This window comes from Leopardus geoffroyi, chromosome C2, assembly GCF_018350155.1.
Source record: "Leopardus geoffroyi isolate Oge1 chromosome C2, O.geoffroyi_Oge1_pat1.0, whole genome shotgun sequence".
In the NCBI taxonomy this organism is placed as follows: Eukaryota; Metazoa; Chordata; class Mammalia; order Carnivora; family Felidae; genus Leopardus; species Leopardus geoffroyi.
Window position 1 is genome coordinate 89,725,685 of NC_059333.1, and position 20,338 is coordinate 89,746,022.

General features: G+C 37.3%; 1 protein-coding gene across 5 annotated transcripts in view; it reads left to right on the forward strand.

Annotated features, from left to right (window-relative positions):
• Nucleotides 1-20,338, forward strand: part of TBL1XR1 (TBL1X receptor 1) — a 178,761-nt gene that overhangs the window by 103,862 nt on the left and 54,561 nt on the right. The window contains exon 1 of one of the 5 annotated variants that reach the window (XM_045502923.1): nucleotides 3,456-3,550. The exons of the other annotated variants lie outside the window; for them this stretch is intronic. The gene's annotated coding sequence lies outside the window, so the exon portion shown is untranslated. Of the gene's footprint in view, nucleotides 1-3,455; nucleotides 3,551-20,338 lie in introns of those variants that run through there. 5 annotated transcript variants of the gene reach the window in all.

Consider the following 20,338-nt stretch of genomic DNA (forward strand, 5'->3'; position numbering starts at 1 on the left):
TGCTCAGAGTCAAGTATGATGAATGGGATATGGAATCCCTGGGGTTGCTTATTTTGAATATGTTTTTGAAAATACTATTAGAGGCAATTATTAGATTCTCTTTCCATTTTTTAAATTGACCAGTTGTCATTTATGAAGTTTGACTTAGAACACATTCTTTTAAGTGCATTGTATTTATTTATCAAGAGGAATGTTGCATGATTTTTATGCTAGAATTATTAGGCTAAAGTAATTTGTTTTTTAAAAATCTGTATTTTAGGAATATAGTAATAGTATGTTAATGAGTTGGTAGGTTAAAAAGCATATGATCATTGTTGCAAAATTTTGTGGTTCTTTTATAAAGTTTTGGGAGAGAAGTATAGTGCTAATAAAAATATAATAACCATGGGGGCTCCTGGGTAGCTCAGTCAGTTAAGCATCCGACTTTGTCTCAGGTCATGATCTCACAGTTCATAGGATTCTGTGTCTCCCTCTCTCTCTCTCTCTCTCTCTCCTCCCCTGCTTGTGCTCTGTCTCTCAAAAATAAAAAATGAAATAATGTAATATCCAGTATCAAGTATAATGTTTATAAAATACTAATTCATTTCTTATCCTCCATTTATTTACTGTTAGGAAATCTATTCTGAAAGGCTTCATTTTCAAAATGTATACATCAGAATAAATTTTAAGCAGGTGAGGATGAGAGAAAAGTAAAACATTAATATTAAAATATAAAATGTAATAATGAGATGTGAGATTTAAAAAAAATTTTTTTTTTTAAATTTTTTTTTTTTTTTCAACGTTTATTTATTTTTGAGACAGAGAGAGACAGAGCATGAACGGGGGAGGGGCAGAGAGAGAGGGAGACACAGAATCGGAAACAGGCTCCAGGCTCTGAGCCATCAGCCCAGAGCCCGACGCGGGGCTCGAACTCACGGACCGCGAGATCGTGACCTGGCTGAAGTCGGACGCTTAACCGACTGCGCCACCCAGGCGCCCCTAAAAAAAATTTTTAATGGTTTTATTTATATTTGAGAGCGAGACACACACAACAGAGTGCAAGTGGGGGAGGGGCAGAGAGAGGGGGAGACACAGAAGCCGAAGCAGGCTTCAGACTCTGAGCTGTCAGCACAGAACCCAACAGGAGGCTCAAACCCATGAGCAGTGAGATCATGACCTGAGCTGAAGTCAGATGCTTAACCGACTGAATCACCCAGGCACCCCAAGATGTGGGATTTTTAGCAATTAATTTGATCATCTTAGTTTCTTTTTTATTGGCATTTTTTTTCTTACCCAGTCATAAAAGGAGACTTTCCAACAAAACTAAGCAGTTATTAGATATATTTTAGAAAATAAAAAGTTATATGAAACTGTGTTATATATGAAATTATGTTACAGAGTTTCCTATTTTCTTAGTGATCAAAATAGATTTGGACTTATTTTTGGTCTTTTGTCTTTTTCTCTCCAATTGTATTGCAATAATATAAAGAGAATTACCATTTCTAGATAGTAGAACTTTTTCAAAGCTATAGCCATTTATATTCCATGAATTCTGTATTATTGATATGTAAATGAAGTATTTTGGTCTTTGAGCAAATTGTACCGTGTGCTGACTTCTCTAAGTCGGGGAAAGAATTAACAAATGTTTTTATGTTCTACGGAGAAATTTAGTGAGGAACAATCCAGTGGGCTTCATGTGACATACCAACTAGTTATTAAAATTCCAAGTTCTCCTTCAGCGGCTGATCTTGGTGCCAACCCTTCTTGGAGGAGAATATCGTAACACAGTGGTTCAGTCAGTCCTGAGTTTTTGCAGGAGATAATTTACATCTGTATAATACTGGCTGAAACCAATATGGCTTGTAGTATTTTATCATTAGTAATAATATTATTGTCAGTAAATAAGTTTAATATTTTAAGTCTCTGGAAGAGTCTTGGGGGTCGGTAAGGTAAATGGAGAAAATTGCTGAAAACAGCTTATGCTCAAAATAGAACCCTAAAGTATGCTTTGCATGTCCATCCTGATTTCTGTTGTTTGCCATTAAGTGTAAGGTTATTTTAGTCAGCTCATTGGGATTGTAAATCAAAATACCTAAATGAAAACGGAAAGTAAATTCAATGTAAAGGAAAATTTTGTTTCACAGATTTTTATCTCAGACACGTGGATATCACCACCATTTTAAGATTAGCCAAGAACAAATTTCATCAAGACTGCTTTATTTTTGCCTTTGTTTCTGCCAACCAGAGAGAAATTTTATTAGTGATTCTGAATAACTTATTAGGCAATATATTGCCAAGGTGAAATGCTCAAATGAATAATTAATAGAATTGGGTGTACGGCATTTATTTTATAGTCACTTTAAGTAATTTGCATAAAAACAAGCTTTAAAAAGCAAGTTTTTTTTTTCACTGAATGTTTCATCCTGTCTTTACATCCTTTAAAAGACACAGATTACATTCCTTAAAAGAGAGAGATTACATCCTTTAAAAGAGTAGAGTTTTGATAGATTCTTGATTACAGTGGTATGTTTATTGGTTCTGCCGTCCCTGGAGTTTTAAGTCTGCCAGGTAAGAACGTAAGCAAAAAATAAAGTAGAATGTCACCTTATCTATGAACTTAAAATTTAGTATTCTGTTTGTTAGACCCAGAAGGATTTACTAGGACCAGGCAGTTAATGTTATGTAGGTGATTGCAGTTAGAAAACCCCTAATTTTTTGAGGCACCAGAGCCTTTCTATTAATTGTTACTGGTAGTAGCTTGATTTCCTTCAGTGTAGAAAACTTAAAGATACTCTTTAAATGTTTCTGTGTGTCACTGGGGAAAAAAATGGTTTATTTCAATTAGCTTTGTCAGAAGAAGCCATGTTCTATTTTGAGAGCTAGACAGAAAAAAATAAATATTATGCTTAGGGAAAATATACGCATTAATACAGAGGATATCACAAGCAAAATTATTGTGTTTTATTACATGTTAAAATTTGGTGTTTATTTTACTTTAATCATTTTCCTTGTCATCTTTTTGTTCAGTTACTTAATTGGGGACACTTATGAGGCACTTTTATCACTTAGCGTAATCATTAGCCCAAAGGTGTTTCTGCACTGTTTTTAGATTTACTTGGGCAATCTGGCCAAAGGTGAATAGGTTTTTTTCAGGTCATAATTTGGTCAGTCATTACTAATCTAGCTAGCTTAGATGATTATGCTCCTAAGGCAGGTGTATTATAAAAACCTTTCTAGCAGTTATAAATTTATAATTGCTATTTGAAGTTTAAAATTCTATGAAAATTGTTTTCGTCTCTGTTCCCACCTCCTGTTTCCACTGTTAACAGTTTAACTTCACTGTTAACAAAAACTCTACATTTTATTTCTTCTTTCGGAGTTTGTCCACAAAATCCCTCAGTGTGAAAGCTAGAGGAGCCCTCGCAGATATCTAATTCAGAACCCTCATTTTACAGATGAGGAACTGAGGCCTTGGACTAGAACAGAGGTCCCCTCACTCAGTCCAGGACTCTTTCTATTACATCATGCTGCCTGATGTTTGTTTATGGAACTCGGCAACATCACATACAGGGTGAGCTTTTTTTTTTTTTTTTTTTTTTTTTTTTTTTAAACACGCAAAGTGATTTCCTGCTCTAATCAACTGCTATTCATCATTTCTGTCTAACTCATTCTCCTTTTTTACCAATACCTGTCTTAGTCCATAATGTAGCCCAGTTACTTTGTTTTGTTGCTACTACTTCTTGGCATTCAACCGTCATTTTTAAGAGTTAAACTCTTAGTAAGGTTTCTTATCAGTAACCACTGTAGCTTTACCAGGCACGATAGCAACAGTAAGTTAAAATTTATGACAGGGATGATTTTGTAGAGTTTTAAATTTAGATTTAAAAAATGAATTACAAGTATGTACGAGAGCATAGATACTACATCTAAGAGCAGGTGTGATACGAGATACGAAAAAAATTTTTTATGAAATAATAAAATGCCAAAAAATATTAGCCAGTGGTGTTACATAATTATAACAGTGGTTTATCCTGTGAACTCATGGATTTAGATAAGCATATTTGCATTTTAGATTCTTGAGTTTTTTTTTGTATTGATATTCAGATTGACCCATTTTTGGCTAGTGAGTGCTTGTTCAAGTTGATTTCTTGTGTCCTATAGACAAGACTTTACTACTTTGGTAGCTTTCTTGTTTTCTGGTTTAAGATAACATGGCTTTCAAGGATACCTCAAGGACTTTCAAGTTCTCATAGTAAGTTTATGATTTACAGGTTTCTGTAGGACCAAAGTGCTGTTTCTACTCCACTTTCCATATTATTTTGAATTTTTATGAACATTGACCAACATTAATTTTGCTTTTGTGAAAGAGGAGGAAAAAAACAAAATCTTTCAGCTTAATGAAAATTCACCTGTTTCTCTTGTATATTTATTTTTTTTAATCTGTTGTCTTAATGTCACTGGAATAACCATGATATCAACCTTTACAATTTTAGGGCAAACTAAAGCACTAATGCTCATCTATGAATGCTGGTTAAATTTGTTGGAATGGACAGGATACCACATCACAGTCACACGGATACTTTACAGCACTTACATATATATTTTAAAGGTTTTGGCATTCTTTGACTAGTTATTTATCAGCCATTTTAAAGGACCCCTGTCCACCGGCCAGATAACTAATTGGGTTTCAGGTGAACTACATCAGAGGTCTAGAAATGTCACGTGACAGTAGTTTTCCTGAAAATGTATCTGTGGGGAGAAGGGTTGTGGATTTTTTTGTTTAATCAATGCATAATTATATATAAATTGTGTGTGGATTATATTTCTTATGCTGGAGTGGGAGAGCTGTATTTTATGACTTATGAAGTATTTTTAGAAAATACATTTGAATCGCTACTATGTGTTAGGTGCTAGATATGAAGTATAGACTGTCTTTTTAAATATTTATAATTTCCAGTGGTGCCTGGCTGTCTTAAGTCAGTTAAACATCTGACGCTTGATTTCAGCTCAGGTCATGTTCACATAGTTCATGAGTTCAAGCCCCACATTGGGCTCTGTGCTAACAGTGTGGAACCTGCTTCTAATTCTCTCCCTCTTTCTCCCAACCCTGGTAGCACTCAATCCCTCTCTCTCTCAAAATGGATCAATAAACTTGAAAAAAATAAATATTTATAATTTGTGGTTATATGTGTATAATATGTGTAACAAAACCTAATATAATGACAGCATTAGCACTTAAATTATAATTGGTTTTCCATACATTCTTACCTACCTGTGAGGTGTGTAGGTTAATTTTATTTGTATTTTACAGAACAAGAAACAGGCTCAGGGGTTTGATTTAATATCTGAATGTCAAAAGCAATAGCATTTGAAAGAAGACATTAACATTCTGATTTCTAGTCTAGTAATCTTATACTACTGCCAGGTTTTCACAAGAGTCAAAACAAAACAAAAAACAACACAACTATGATGTTGGTATTTGAACAGGCTTTCATAAGGAGATGACATTTGTAGAATAGAAGAATTTCAGCACGTGTAGTTGGAACAAAGAACTAAAAATGCAAGGGTTTTAAATGATACACTGAATATATACACCTTATGGGTAAAGTACGTTCAAAAAAGATATTGTATGGCTGGGTAGGTACTTTGAAATCATCGAATGAGAAACTTAAATGGCTGGCTAATCAGTTTAGAGTAAGATGTGGAAGTTACTAGGTAGCAGTAAATATATATGATATAATCAGTTATGTTTGATGCCTTGGTATCAGAAGATAATAGGAAGAGACTTAGAAGACTCTGAGGCTGTTGTAATACAGGTGACAAGTACTGTAAGAAGAAAGGCTTGGCTGAACGTGGTGCTGTGCAGGTAATAGAAGATAGAATCTCTAAGATTGCAGGTAAAAGCAGAGATAGGAAGTCATATCCAACATGATACTAAAGTTTATTTATTTTAGAGAGAATGAGTTACGGAGGGGGACAGCGGGAGAAAGAGAATCTTAAGCAGGCTCCATGCTCAGTGTAAAGCCTGACGTGTGGGTCGATCCCACGACCTTGGGATCATGACCTGAGCCAAAATCAAGAGTTGCATGCTCAACCAACCGAGCCACCCACGCACCCCTCATACTAAGGTTTAAAGTGCAGTGAATGGTAGAATCAGTGATAGTTATGAGCAAGAGGAGAAACAAATCTTGGAGAAAAGGATATAAATTGCCTTGGGTGATACTGAATTAATGAGATTCTGAAAGACATATAAATAGATTTGTGCATTAGTCAGCTGGAATTAGAATGCTTGAGTGGGAAAGATCTGGGTATGTGGAGTGGCACATAATAGGAGAAGTTGGTAGCTTTCTAAGTCTTTAGAGTGGCTGAGATCCTTAGCTGGGAGAGTAGACTGAAGACCAGAAGGCTACAAAGTCCACTGTACACATGTTAGGGCAGAAAGAAGAATCAGCGAGAGAGGGGAGAGGACAGAGGGCAGAGTCAGGAAGCCAACTATTGGAAGTTCAAAGACTGTTCTCATTTTATTCTTAAATGCTGAAAAATGGCCAGGAGTGGAGATCAAGGAGCATGAAAACCCATTGCATTTGGAGGTTATTCGTAGCAAAGTGTTTTAAGTTGAAAAGGTCAAAAGTAGACTTTAACAATAACAAAAATATTTTTCTTCTTTTATACATTATATTTAAACATGTAAATGTTATTTACATTTTGTGCCAAAGAGTATACTCTTTCCTTTTGTTCTTCCATCAGTTAATTATTTTTCATGACTGTATAGTCCATGAATATTATGAATGTACCAGTCTTATTTTGGTACCCCTTTTTAATGGACGTTTACTTTATTTGTTTTTCTTCTTTCGCCACAATGTTCCTAAAATAAATATCCTTAGGAACTTATGCTTTATTTCTCTAGGTTATGAGGCATCTGGGTGGCGGTTAAGTATCTGACTTAGGCTCAGGTTGTGATTGCGCAGTTTGTGGTTCAAGCCCCACATCAGGCTCTCTATTGTTCGCATGGAGCCTGCTTCACAGCCTCTGTCTCCCTCTCTATCTGAGCACCCCCCCACCCCCCAATAAATAAACATTAAAAAAATCTCCTTATTTCTCTAGGTTGTAAGGTACATGTATTTGTTGAACTTAATGACTGACCATTTTAAAAACAACAAAAAAAAGTCAAATTCTTACAGTTCATGATATTTTTACTTGTAATAGAGGTTGATGATTGTTTTCCAAAAGGCTTCTCATTTCCACTTGCAGTATAGGTGAAAAACCTTTCCCGACATTACTGTCTGAAATAGGCAACTAGATCTTTTAAATATCTACCAATTTTAGAGAGTGTAATTTTACTCCTTGTTACTTTGATATGTGTTTCTTTGATAACTAGTAAATCTTTATGTACTCAGATATAGCTGTTTTTCTTGTATAGTTTTTGAGATTCCAGTTTTGGTTAAAAAGATTTTATTCTCTCTAGATTGGTTATGTAGCCTCATTGTTTTGTTAAGAGGTATGTATGTGTAAGTACATGCATACACACATTTATTTAAAATATCTAAGTACGGGGAAGCCTGGGTGCCTTGGTCGTTTGAGCATCTGACTCTTGGTTTCGGCTCAGGTCATGATGTCACAGTTTGTGGATGGAGACCTGTCGTCGGGCTTCATGCTGACAGCATGGAGCCTGCCTGGGATCCTCTCTTTGGTGCACGCGCTCGCTCGCTCGCTCTCTCTCCCTCTCTTTTTCTCTCTGCCCTCCCCAGCTTGCTCGTGCACATGTATGCATGCACTCTCAAAAGAAATTAAAAAAAAAAAATTAAAATATATAAGTATTATATCTGCCTGGAGTTTATTTTTTATCTATTGTAAAACACATGTGCCCACTTTTATTTCCTTTCAGAGGAAGTCACTTGTGGCAACACAGATGTCTACACTCCATCCTTTTCCTTTGCTCACACTTTTGTGTCTTTCAATAGAATAGTATGTTTAGTTTTATAAATTCAGTAAATATTTAAAATAGTTTTATTTGGTCTTGGGATATTTATTTTTTACCTGTTTTTATAGGTGCTTATTATTGGAGCAGGGAAAAGCTACTGTATTAAAACTCCCTAAGCAAAGGCTAGTAGGGACGCCTTGGTGCCTGAGTTGGTTAAGCATCCAGTTCAGCACAGAGCCTGCTTGGTATTCTCTCTTCCTCCCTTCCTCTCTCACTCTCTTTCTCTTTCTCTCCTCCCCCTCCCTTCCTCACCAGCTCTTACATGCACGCTTGTGCTTTCTCTCTCAAAATAAATTAATAACTTAAAAAAATGTCTAGTAATGTTGCTAATGATATGATAGTGTATCATAGAAGACCCAACAGATTCTATGATAAAATTTTTCTCTTTTGTATCTTTTTTTTTTTTTTTTTTTTTTTTTTGCTACTTCAGAAAGCGCAAGTAATAAAGGTTTTGAAGTAAAAAGTCGAGGAGGCACTCATAAGTTTTACTGAAGTCACCTAAGATGTGAAGGGCTTTTGGTGAATGGGGTCTTTGAGGGAAGTTTAAAATTTTTTAAAATCCATGATGGAAAAATTGATAAGGAAATTAAAAACCTAATAAAACGATTGCCAAATGGCTCGGAGGGGCAAAATGATGTTAGATACCATTATGGTTTGGAGTTTAGATAAGTGATAGGGCTTGAGTGGGAATTGGCAAGACTACTTGAGCTTAATGTCAGGATTATAATAGCATTTGTTGTTGAAATGTCAGATCAGGATATTTGCATCAAAATGGAGGAAAAATATGTGATCCAGGAGGTATGATGATGGATTGAAGGATGCTGCGAAGTATGAGTAATTTGAGATGACCATGAAAATCTGTTCAGTTAGTAAGTGAGTAGATCACAGATTTAAGGAGTTTATAGTAAAAGAGAGGGTGTGTGTATTTGTGTTTGTGTGTGTGTTACAGTTATGGGATGTAAAGGTAGAGAAGTTTTTGAAGTATGTGCATGACGTACAAGTCATGGTTGGCATGACTGAGAAATGTGTTAAAATATACATGCCTGGGATGTACCTCTGATTTGCTAAAACTTAAGACTTTTCAGGGTTGTCATGAAGTTTATGACATTACTTTGAAAGAGCTGCCACAGGTGAATTTGATACACCATATTAAGCAAGAACCACTGGTGGGCTAGAAATGAGTGTGGCGGGCCTTTTTCTTTCTTCATATTCAGTGTTTTGCCAAAAAGAAATGGAGATACAAGTTACTGAATTTGTGGAGGTAATGGAGATCAAATTGGGAATGGATGAGAAGGAACAATGAATCTTAGTCATTGAAGAAGATCTTTCTGGTCTTCTAAAACACTGTTGACTAGAAGAAAGAAAGAGCTTTATTCACTGTTTTCAACAAATAATAATTGAGTGCCTTTTGTGAATCGGGCTGTATTCCAGGCACAACCATAATGAATAACAAGGATCAAGTATCCACGTTCATGTAGCTTGCATTTTTTTTTTAATGAACATAAGTTGTCATTCCTAGAGTATTTGTTGAATCACCAGTGTTTGAAAAATCTTAACCTGTACCACATATTGTACGATCCAGTGTTTCTTTAGAGTAGTGTTCTATATAAACAAAAACTTTAATTTTGAAATGAATGCTTTCATTTGTTGCCTCTGACTACTTTTTGCTTGTTGGTAAGTATTTCCTTAAAACTTTCCTTTACCACCAATAAAAGCAGCAACAAAAAAAAGGTGAACCCATTTCTATTACATAATGGAAAAAAAGGAACATTCTTTTACTTCTGGCAGTCTTCAGTTTCAGCACAATATGCTTTTTATTTTTTTTCATGTTTTTTAAAAAATGTTTTTTTGAAAGAGAGTGGCGGAGGGGCAGAGAAAATCCCAAGCAGGCTCCGTTTTGTCAGTGCAGAGCCCAATGCAGGGCTTGATCCCAAGAATTGTGAGATCATGACCTGAGCTGAAATCAAGAATCAAACACTTAACTGACTCAGCCACACAGGCCCCCCACTACTAATTTCTTACTATTTTTGGAGTAAGTCAAACTGATTCTGAAGTTGATGTCTATGGATGTATTCAGTTTCCTCTTTTCTCTTTAAATGCCTTTCCTTCTCCAAGAAGGAGGTGAAGTTGAGAGCAAAGAAGAAAAACATTCACTCTCATTGTTTTGCCTTAGAGTTTTGTTTCTTTAAAACTACTTATTTGAGCACCTAGTATATATACATTTGCGTTATATTGAAGGAAGGAAGCCGTTTAGTACCTATACTTGAGAAACACTAAATCGATCAGCAGTTTGATGGTAAATATTTCTGATGAAAACCCTTGAATTATGTCTAGATGAACTCCTAGAGAGTCATCTTCTTTGGAGTTACTTTCCAGAACAGAGTCAAACCCACATAATATTTTCAAATGAGGATCTTAATCTTTATTTATTTATTTATTTATTTATTTATTTTATTTATTTATTTTTTTAATGTTTATTTATTTTTGAGACAGAGAGAGACAGAGCATGAACGGGGGAGGGTCAAAGAGAGGGAGACACAGAATCCGAAACAGGCTCCAGGCTCCGAGCTGTCAGCACAGAGCCTGACGCGGGGCTTGAACTCACTGACCGTGAGATCATGACCTGAGCCGAAGTCCGCGGCTCAACCAACTGAGCCACCCAGGTGCCCCAGATCTTAATCTTTAAACAAAGTAAGAATTAGAAAACTACTAGGATACATGTTGAGTATGCAATAACAGCCATTGTATTGTCTCTGTACTCACTGCCCTCATTGTTAGTTTCCCCTGCCCTTTCCATTAATATAGGGAAAAGGTTAGGCTTCATGTATTACAGTGGTCCAGAAAGAATACAAGCCTTATGAGAAACTGGAAGAGGTAAAGAGAATTAATTTTTTTCTTTTATCTCCCAAATGACCTTTTCAGATGGTTAGTTTTAGTCAGAATCCAAATAAGGTCTACATATTGCTTTTGGTTTGCTAAATTTAAGTCTCTTCCACTTATTGGTAGAGGAAAGCGATTCATTTGTCTTGTTGAATTTCCTATATTCTGAATTTGGCTCTGTATCCTTGTGGTAGTGCTAACATATTTCACTGTTATCCTGTATTTCTTTAAAGTAGTAGCTAGAGACCTTATTAAATTCACTTTTAATTCTTTGATCATGATATCTTCTTTTTTCTTCCATTCGCATCACACCACGTGAGGCATAAACCATCTGGTTGTCTCACTTTCAGTGATGCTGATATTGATTAGTTGGTTCAGTTGTTGTTAGCCTAATCCACCCAATTTGCACATCAGACTTTTCCCTCATGGGCTTAGCACTGTTCAGTATTGTTGTTTAGATTCATCATTTTCTTAGGGGTAGAAAATGATTATTTTCCAATTATATCATTGTTTTTGCATTGATTCGGCTGGAATTCTGTGAAGGACTGTTCCTAGTCAAGTATTGGGATATTCTGAAATAGAATCTGTCACAAGAAAGAGTATGCGCCTGAATGTTTTAGTTATCAGTTTTTAGAGTAATTACTTGGTGGCACTCCAGCAAGGTCTCAAGGTGACCATTGATGTGGATTTTATATTTAACTTTTATAATCTATTTTTGAGGTGGTTTAATTCACTGTTTGTCTCCTTTTGCTTTGATGCCAGTGGTCTTTGGTCTCCTTGTTTTCTTGCATGACAGAATGTCCCAGGCTTCCTGCTTTAGCCTTGAAATTGGCCATTCCTATAGGGGGTTCTGAGTCCTTGTAGTGGACAGTGTTTATTTAGGGACTGTAATCAAAGTGTAGAGTGCTTTTTAGTTCGAGGTTGTCGTTAATGGCTTTTTTAGAACTAGCAAACGTATTTTAGTAAGAGTAAAACAAATTTTGAGTTCCTAGTTATATTTTAATTCATATGTAAGATTATAGGTTTTTAAAGCTTGTATTGTGAATTTTACTGAAAAAATATCTGTGCATTATAAACATTAAAATAATTTTAGGGCACCTGGGTGGCTCAGTTGGTTAATACACAAGCGTCCAACTTTGGCTTAGGTCATGATCTCATGGCTTGCAGGTTCAAGCCCCATGTCAGGCTCTGTGCTGACAGCTCAGAGCCTGGAGCCTGCTTCGGATTCTGTGTCTTCCTCTCTCTCTGCCCCTCCCCTGCTTGAGCTCTTGTCTCCTCTCTCTCTGTCTTTTAAAAATAATAAAAAAAAAAAAATTAAAAAAAAATTTTAACAGTAAAAATTTAAAAAATTTAGTTGTATTCAGTTCCATCAAATATGAGTTTTGTAATAAAAGTAAAATGATCAAACTTAATTTGCCATCAAGAAAAATTGTGTTCTTGGATAACGTGATGCATTTACCTTCTCACTTTTTCTCCTTAGCATGTTGCTGTATATCCTCCAGGGGTAGCCAACTTGAGCACGATATTATATCATGAAGAGAAGACAAAACAGTTTTTACTGCTTCTCTATTTGTATATCTTTTTTCTTTATGAAAATTTTGGTTTGAAGACTACTGAGAACAGTTTAAAGTTTCTTTGTGATTCTTTTTTGTCTCTAGGGGTATATGCAGTCAAAATATTGCTCTAAAGTGTATCACTTATCTTTATGACAACAAATAATTTCACTAGTTTGAAAAAGTATTTATGTTCAGGATGCCTGTGTGACTTAGTCAGTTAAGCATCTGACCCTTGATTTCAGCTTGGGTCATGATCTCACGGTTTCTGTGTTTGAGCCCAGCATCAGGCTCCGAGCTGACAGTGTGGAGCCAGCTTCCGATTCTTTCCCCCTTCCCTCCTCTCCCCCTTCTTCCCCTCTCCTTCTGCCCCTTCACTGCTTGCATGCTGTCTCCTCTCAAGATAAATAAACTTAAAAACATTTTTTCTGTATATCTTAAATGTAGATAATATTGGTTGGCCGTGCCTCTGTTCTTGGTCTTTTTTTTTTTTTTTTTTTAATTTTTTTTTTTTTTTAACGTTTATTTTATTTTTGGGACAGAGAGAGACAAAGCATGAACGGGGGAGGGGCAGAGAGAGAGGGAGACACAGAATCGGAAACAGGCTCCAGGCTCTGAGCCATCAGCCCAGAGCCCGACGCGGGGCTCGAACTCACGGACCGCGAGATCGTGACCTGGCTGAAGTCGGACGCTTAACTGACTGCGCCACCCAGGCGCCCCGGTCTTTTTTTTATTTTTATTTTTTTTAACGTTTATTCATTTTTGAGAGATGGAGAGAGACAGAGCATGAGTGGGGGAGGGGCAGAGAGCGAGGGAAACTCAGAATCTGAAGCAGGCTCCAGGTTCTGAGCTGTCAGCACAGAGCCAAAGAGGGGCTTGAACCCACAAACAATGAGATCATGACGTGAGCCGAAGTCAGGATGCCCAACCAACTGAGCTACCCAGGTGTCCCTCTTCTTGGTCTTCTTATTTGGGGATCCAGGCTCTCAGAGCAGGCCGGTATGTAGGACATGCTCATTTTTGTGGCAATAGAGCTTGCAGACACTTATAATACCTCTAAAATTGTGATTGATTGGGTGTGCTATGTGTCACATCTACTCAGTTTCCATTGGCCAAAGCATGTCACATGGCCAAGGTCCAGATTTTTGGACTAGGGATGAATAACTCAATTGCGGGAAGAAAAGAGTGATTTGAATTGTTAACAGCAATACACTTGACCACATAGTCACTTAAGTCGATCCCTGTATGTTGATGCCATCATAGTCCCCATAATTAGTATTGTTTTGAATTGTTTTTTTTTTTTTTAATGTTGTAGTTTTGACAGAGAGAGCGAGCGAGCTAACAGGGGAGGGGCAAAGAGAGAGGGAGAGAGAGAATCCCAAGCAGGCTCCACATGTCAGCACACAGTCCAATATGGGGCTTGAACTCATGAACCCTGAGATCATGACCTGAGCTGAAATCGAGTTGGACGCTTAACTGACTGAGCCACCCAGGCACCCCTAAATTCTGTTTTAAAGGAATTGTCTAGAAATAAATGGATTATCTATCTGAAGGAGTATGCTAGGGAGATAATTGATAAGGTCTGGGGAGAAGAGGCTTTCATTAACCCTAATCTACCTGCCATCTGTGCTTTTGGAGGGTTAAAATGATGGCATGTGTATTTATTAATCTTGGTCTTTCTCAGCTTAATGACTGTTACAGGTTGAATTGTGTCCTCCAAAATTCATAATGCTGAAGTCCAAACTTCCAGTAACTCAGAATATAAATTCATTTGGAAACAGGGTCTTTATAGAGGTAATTAAGTTAAAATGAGATCATTAGGGTAGGCTCTACTCCTGTATATCTAAGAGCCTTAGTGGGAGACATGGTGAGGTGGCTAGAGTAACACATCCATAAGCCAAAGAAGCTAGGAGGAAGTCCTGGTACAGATCCTTTCTTAGCACCTTCAGGAGCATGGCCCTGCCAGCACCTTGATTTTGGACCTCTGACTTCTAGAACTATGAGGCAATAAATTTTTGTTGTAAATCACCTAGTTTGTGGTTCTTTATTGAAGCCAGGCTCTTTTGTTGATGTTCTGAGACTCAATTTTAACATGGGGTGGGGTTCCTCTCCTCCCTTCCCCCACCAGCTAACAATTTTCAGATACTGGTAGGGTATCTGAGAATTCGGTTTTGCTACTGTCTACCAGAGGTAGTATCAGATTCCACAGGTTAAGGGTTCAGTCCTAGCAAGATTGCCCCCATCTTCTTCGGATGCCAGTTGCACTGGGTTGTTACCTGTGCTTCTGACCAGCTGACTGTAAATCAGCTGGCTTCCTCTTTGGGTTCAGTTAATTTGCTAGGGCAGCTTCTGAAACTCAACACATTTTACATGCTAGATCACTGGTTTATTATGAAAGGTTATAACTCAGGAACAGCCAGAAGAAAGAGATGCATAAGGGCAACAAGTGGGGAAAGGCCAGATCTTCCTTGTCCTCTCCAGGTGGGCCAGCTTCCCCCCCCCCCCCCCAATCTCCATGTGTTTACCAACCTGGAAGCTCTCTGAACTCTGTCCTTTTGGGTTTTTATGGAGGCTTCATTACACAGGCATGATTAAATCGTTGGTGATTGATTGAGGCTCCAGGCCTTCTCCTTTCCCCAGAATTGGGCAAGTATGGAACTGAAAAGTCCCAGCCCTCTAATCACAAGGTTAGTTCTTGGCTGGCAACCAGCCCCCATCCTTAGGTGTGCTCCCAAAGTCACCTCGTCAACATAACGGAAGACACCTTTGTCACTCTCAACATGTATTAAGTTTCAAGGGTTTGGGGAACTGTGAGTCAGGAACCTAGGACTAAGATCAAATATATATGAGAAATCTACATTTGGTCATTTGAATGACTGTGTGTGTGTGTGTGTGTGTGTGTGTATACATATATGTATATATATGTACATATATATGTATATGTATGTATATGTGTATATACATATCTATTTTCTCTTGTGAATTGCAATATCGGAAGCTAATCCAGTGACACAGTTTCACAGTGCAGTCAGGTTTGTAAGCGTGTGGGAAGGAATATAAGGTAGAACTGTAGGTTGCTATATTGGAAGGAACTTTATTGCTAGACTGAAGAATTTTGGACTTTGCTAAAAGAGCATCTTGGAATAGAAATTTGGCAGCCAGGGCAAGAAGAAACTAGCTTAAGGGTAGTTTGTTTGTTTGTTTGTTTGTTTATTTATTTTAACCTTTACTGTTTAATAATGGAGTAGTCTAGCTGCTGAGGGGATACCAGAAGATGGATCCTCTTAGAGTACCTTCAAATCTGATGTCCTTTTAGGCTCTGAAAAGGTGCAGCATACTTCAGTTGGTTCTAAGCTGGAGTTCTGTATTAAACCATGTAACACTAAGTTTTATATTTGATTAGTGGGAGAGTCTTAAGAGTTAGGTATTATGGATTGAATTGTGTTCCCCAAAAGATATGTTGAGGTTGTAACCCCTGGTATCTGTGACTGTGACCATATTTGGAGATAAGATCTTTGTAGGTGTGATTAAATTAATGTAAGGTCACTAGGTAGACCCTATTCCAGTGTGACTGGTGTCCTCATAAGAAGGAAATTTGGACACAGACACACACACAGTGGAGAACGCCATGTGAAGCCACAGGCACAGAAGGAGCACTACCATGTGGGGATGGAAGCAGAGACTGGTGTTATGTTGCTGCAAACCAGGGAACACCTAGAGGTACCAGAAGCTTCAGGAGACAAGGAAGGATTCTCCCCGCTGAGGCTTTGGTGGGAGTGTGGCCCTGCCACTAGGTTGATTTCAGGCTTGTAGCCTCCAGAATGGAGACCATACTTTTCTGTTTTAACCCACCTGGTTTGTGGTACATTGTTATGGCAAGAAACCGATATGGAGGTCACAAGGATTTTGAAAAGTATTTAGTGATCTGAAGAGCTCTTTCTCTTAACACATTTTGCAGGTTATCAGAATGCTTTCTGTTAGGTAAACAGGAGGTTCCCAAACTTTGCTGTGCATTGTATTTACCTGAAGAATCTTTAAAAAAAATGCTGACATCTGGTTCTGACCTCTGGAAATTCTGGTGTAATTAGTGTGGGATTAAGTAACATGGACATCAGGATTTTTCAAAGCTCCCCAGGTGATTTAATGTGCAACACATTTTGAAGAACCACTGGGTGAACCTTCTAGCTTAAGTATTTTCCCACCCCTCCCTACTCATACAATTTTGTGTTCATTTAGCTTTTATCAGCCTGTGGGTAATATATTCCCCCTAGCTCTCTATCCCCTGCTAAGCTCATTTGTGCCTTGGCCTATTATGATTCTTAAAAAATTATTATATTTTGTTCTTCTCTGTTCTTGCCAGCCTGGCTAGACATGTGATTATATTCAGATCATCCATATGGCCACTTTGTAGCAAAGTAAAGCTATTTGTGTTTATTTCAATACTGTAGTTTACATTAGACATCAAACACCTTGGAACTGATTTTTTAAAATTTCGAAGGCACTTGATATTACTCAAATATGAGAAACTTGAGTTAAGGAGATATACTTGTGCCTTTGTTGTGTATAAATTCCTTAGAAAGCAGAACACTAAGCAGTTGTTATTTATTAACATTTTGTTCTGTCAGTTTAAGCTTGTCATCTACCTGGCTTTAAGTGATGAAATGTATTTGTTGGTGGTGAGGGTTGAGGAGTTAATGTAGAAAACCTAGCTTATAAATAAATACTGTTTGAGGAGAGCAAAGGGCTCAGTTGGTTTGGGAGTGTAGAGGTCAGAGGTGGGGTTCGGAGGAAGATGGAAAAAGTTGTCAAGGCAGAGAGTTTTCATTGGTAGAATAGTGTTAAGTATTGTTGTGCTTAGTCCAGGGAGAAGAATAATAGGAGATTTTAGGGAAGCTGTATTTACACAGCAATTCTGCCTAGGCCTAGGTTTCCCTACCTGGCAAAAGGGTGACAATGGGACGTATACAAGAATGTCAAAAAGAAGAGAAGCCCTATTATCTTATGTTTTGGATTTATTTTAATGTATTCACAGCAACTATTGATACAGTTACAAGTAGCAAAGAGAGTGTGGACTATTTACTTGCCATTACAAGTCACAGATGGGCTTGTACTCCCTAGATTTCCTTTATTCTCTACATTCCCTCTGCTTTTTTCTTTTGTGTCCTCAGAGTGCAGGGGCAGGCACGGAAATTGTACCAGGTATCCTGGAAATCTGACCATAAAGAATTTTCTAATTTGTTGCTCAGGTAGCCATCTCTTTTTATTTCTTGTCTAGCTAATAGAGTCTATGATTGGATTGATTCTGTACTGACAAAGTTTTACATTATTTGTTTCCATGTATATGGTAGAGGAGGCTGCCATTACTTATAGTCTTGAATGTATTCTCTTTGGGATATAACGGTTACAAAATGAGACCACCTTCATGTTTGACCAACTTCATGTTTTAGTTGGTGGGAAAGGGATTGCAGCACTCTGGAACCTCACCACTGGACACAAATGATGGGTCTGAACAGACATGCAGGCCTGTGAGAATCCACCCTGAGAAGGAAATGTGTTGTGGTAGTGCTGCTGCTACCACACCTTTCCTACAGCTGTTTAGAATTTGGTAGGGAATGGGATGCAATCCGCAGCTTGGCCGTGGAGCCTGTTTTTCATAATATCATGCTTTATGTTAATGGATTTCTATTTTATTACAGTGTTCAGGGCCTAGAACAATGCCAAACATGTATTAGCACTCAGTAAGTATTTGTTGAATGAATGATAGAGAAACTAAATTTAAATAAAATTACTGAATCAAGTGATTGTATCTGGACCAAAGTCCGTTTACAGAGGTGTAGTCTCAGAAAATGTGTAATTATTACTCTTACATGTTTTATTTAGTACATTTCCATATGTTTTATCCAAAGTAGTGCTTTTGCATGAGGGTTTTTATGATTTCTTAGGTAACTTTTTTGTTTATTAGGTGTAAATTTGCTGGGTACCAATGTGTATTTCAACATGAACATAACAGAAAACAAGATTTATATCCTGGTACAGTCTGAACATAGTCATGGCTTAAGAGGTCTTTTTCCCCAAATGATTGCCAAAAAGATTAGCACAAATATTGCCAAGAAGGAATCAGTTTTTATACTAGCAATATTTGCTGCACCAGAAATTAAAATTGTGAAGTTTTATGTTACCAATGCATTTTAATATAAATCCATCTATAACATGTGAACACAAATGGTATTTTATGAAAAATGTGTACTTTCCAAATTTCCAAAAATTTTTCATGAGAAGAGTGACGGTGATTTACTTCTTTGCAAATTTCTGTTCATCTCTGGCTTACTACAATATAGCTGGGTTCTCAAACATCCTTCTGCATTCTCATGGTGAGGTATGTTCTCGGAGTTGAAATCTACGAAAAAACATTACAAAGATGTGTAATTAGGGGCACCTGAGTGGCTCAGTTGAGTGTTGAGTGTCTGACTTCAGCTCACGTCATGATCTCATGGTCTGTGAGTTCAAGCCCCATGTTGGGCTCTGTGCTGACAGCTCAGAGCCTGGAGGAGCCTGCTTCAGATTCTGTGTCTCCCTCTCTCTCTGCTCCTCCCCCACTCATGCTCTGTCTCTCTCCCTCTCTCAAAAATAAACAAACATTAAAAAATTAAAAAAAAAATAGGGGCGCCTGGGTGGCGCAGTCGGTTAAGCGTCGGACTTCAGCCCAGGTCACGATCTCACGGTCCGTGAGTTCGAGCCCCGCGTCAGGCTCTGGGCTGATGGCTCAGAGCCTGGAGCCTGTTTCCGATTCTGTTGTCTCCCTCTCTCTCTGCCCCTCCCCCGTTCATGCTCTGTCTCTCTCTGTCCCAAAAATAAATAAAAATGTTGAAAAAAAAATTAAAAAAAAAATAAAACAAAGATGTATAATTATAACTTTTTCAAATCAAAATACAATTTTATTTTTCATATGAATTTGGATATTTTCTTTGATACTAAATCTCAAGTGGATAGTTTTTTGTTTTTGTTTTTGTTTTTAATGTTTGGTTATTTATTTTGCGGGGAAGAACAACAGAGAGGGGAGAGACAACCCCAAGCAGGCTCCATGCTGTCAGCGCAGATTCTGATGCAGGGCTTCATCTCACAAACCATAAGAGCATGCATGACCTGAGCTGAAATCAAGAGTCAGATGCTTAGCTAACTGAGCCACCCAGGCACTTCAAGTGCAAAGCTTCTTAACGATTAGTTGCAATGCAGGATCTGAAATGTTATCCGTGAACTTTTTGTATTATTAGATAAAATCCATTAGTCTCTCTTGAACTTAGAATACTTCATTTCTCCATGCGTAATTATGTATTGGTCATTGGGAAAACATTTGTTCACTGAGTTATGTAGACCTTCCATATGTTCATTCTACAGTATGCAGAAAAAGAGTGATTAATATCACCACTGATCTCATCAGAAAAGTTTTTGAAAATTGGGAACCGTTTAATAAGTTCATGGTGGCTGATATTTTCCAAATCCTAATTTTCTCTTAAAAGCTTAAGTTTTATTCTTGTCAACAAATATTGCTATTTGTTTTCTTTGAAGTGACAGTTTCACTTTTTATTTGCAAAAAAAATGTCTGCCAAATTCTCAGTATGAAAAGCCATACTTTGTCAGTTGATCTTGGGAGTAAAAATGGTGTTCCGTGAGGAAAACTTGGAATTCAACAATTGCACAGTAGTTTTCGTTGAGACCCCCGCCCCCATCATTTTAGTGTGCAGCAGAAGTGCTTTATGAAGTACTTAATGTTTTATTATGTAGGATATCAAACAGATGTGTTTTTGAGGATTAAAATTTTAATAAAATTAAGCATTTTTGCTACTTTCAAGGGAATTCTTCAGTGAAGAATTTTTGTGGGTTTTGTTTTTATTTTTTGAGTGCATGATAATTAATATAATGACTGCTAATATAGGAAGATGTAACC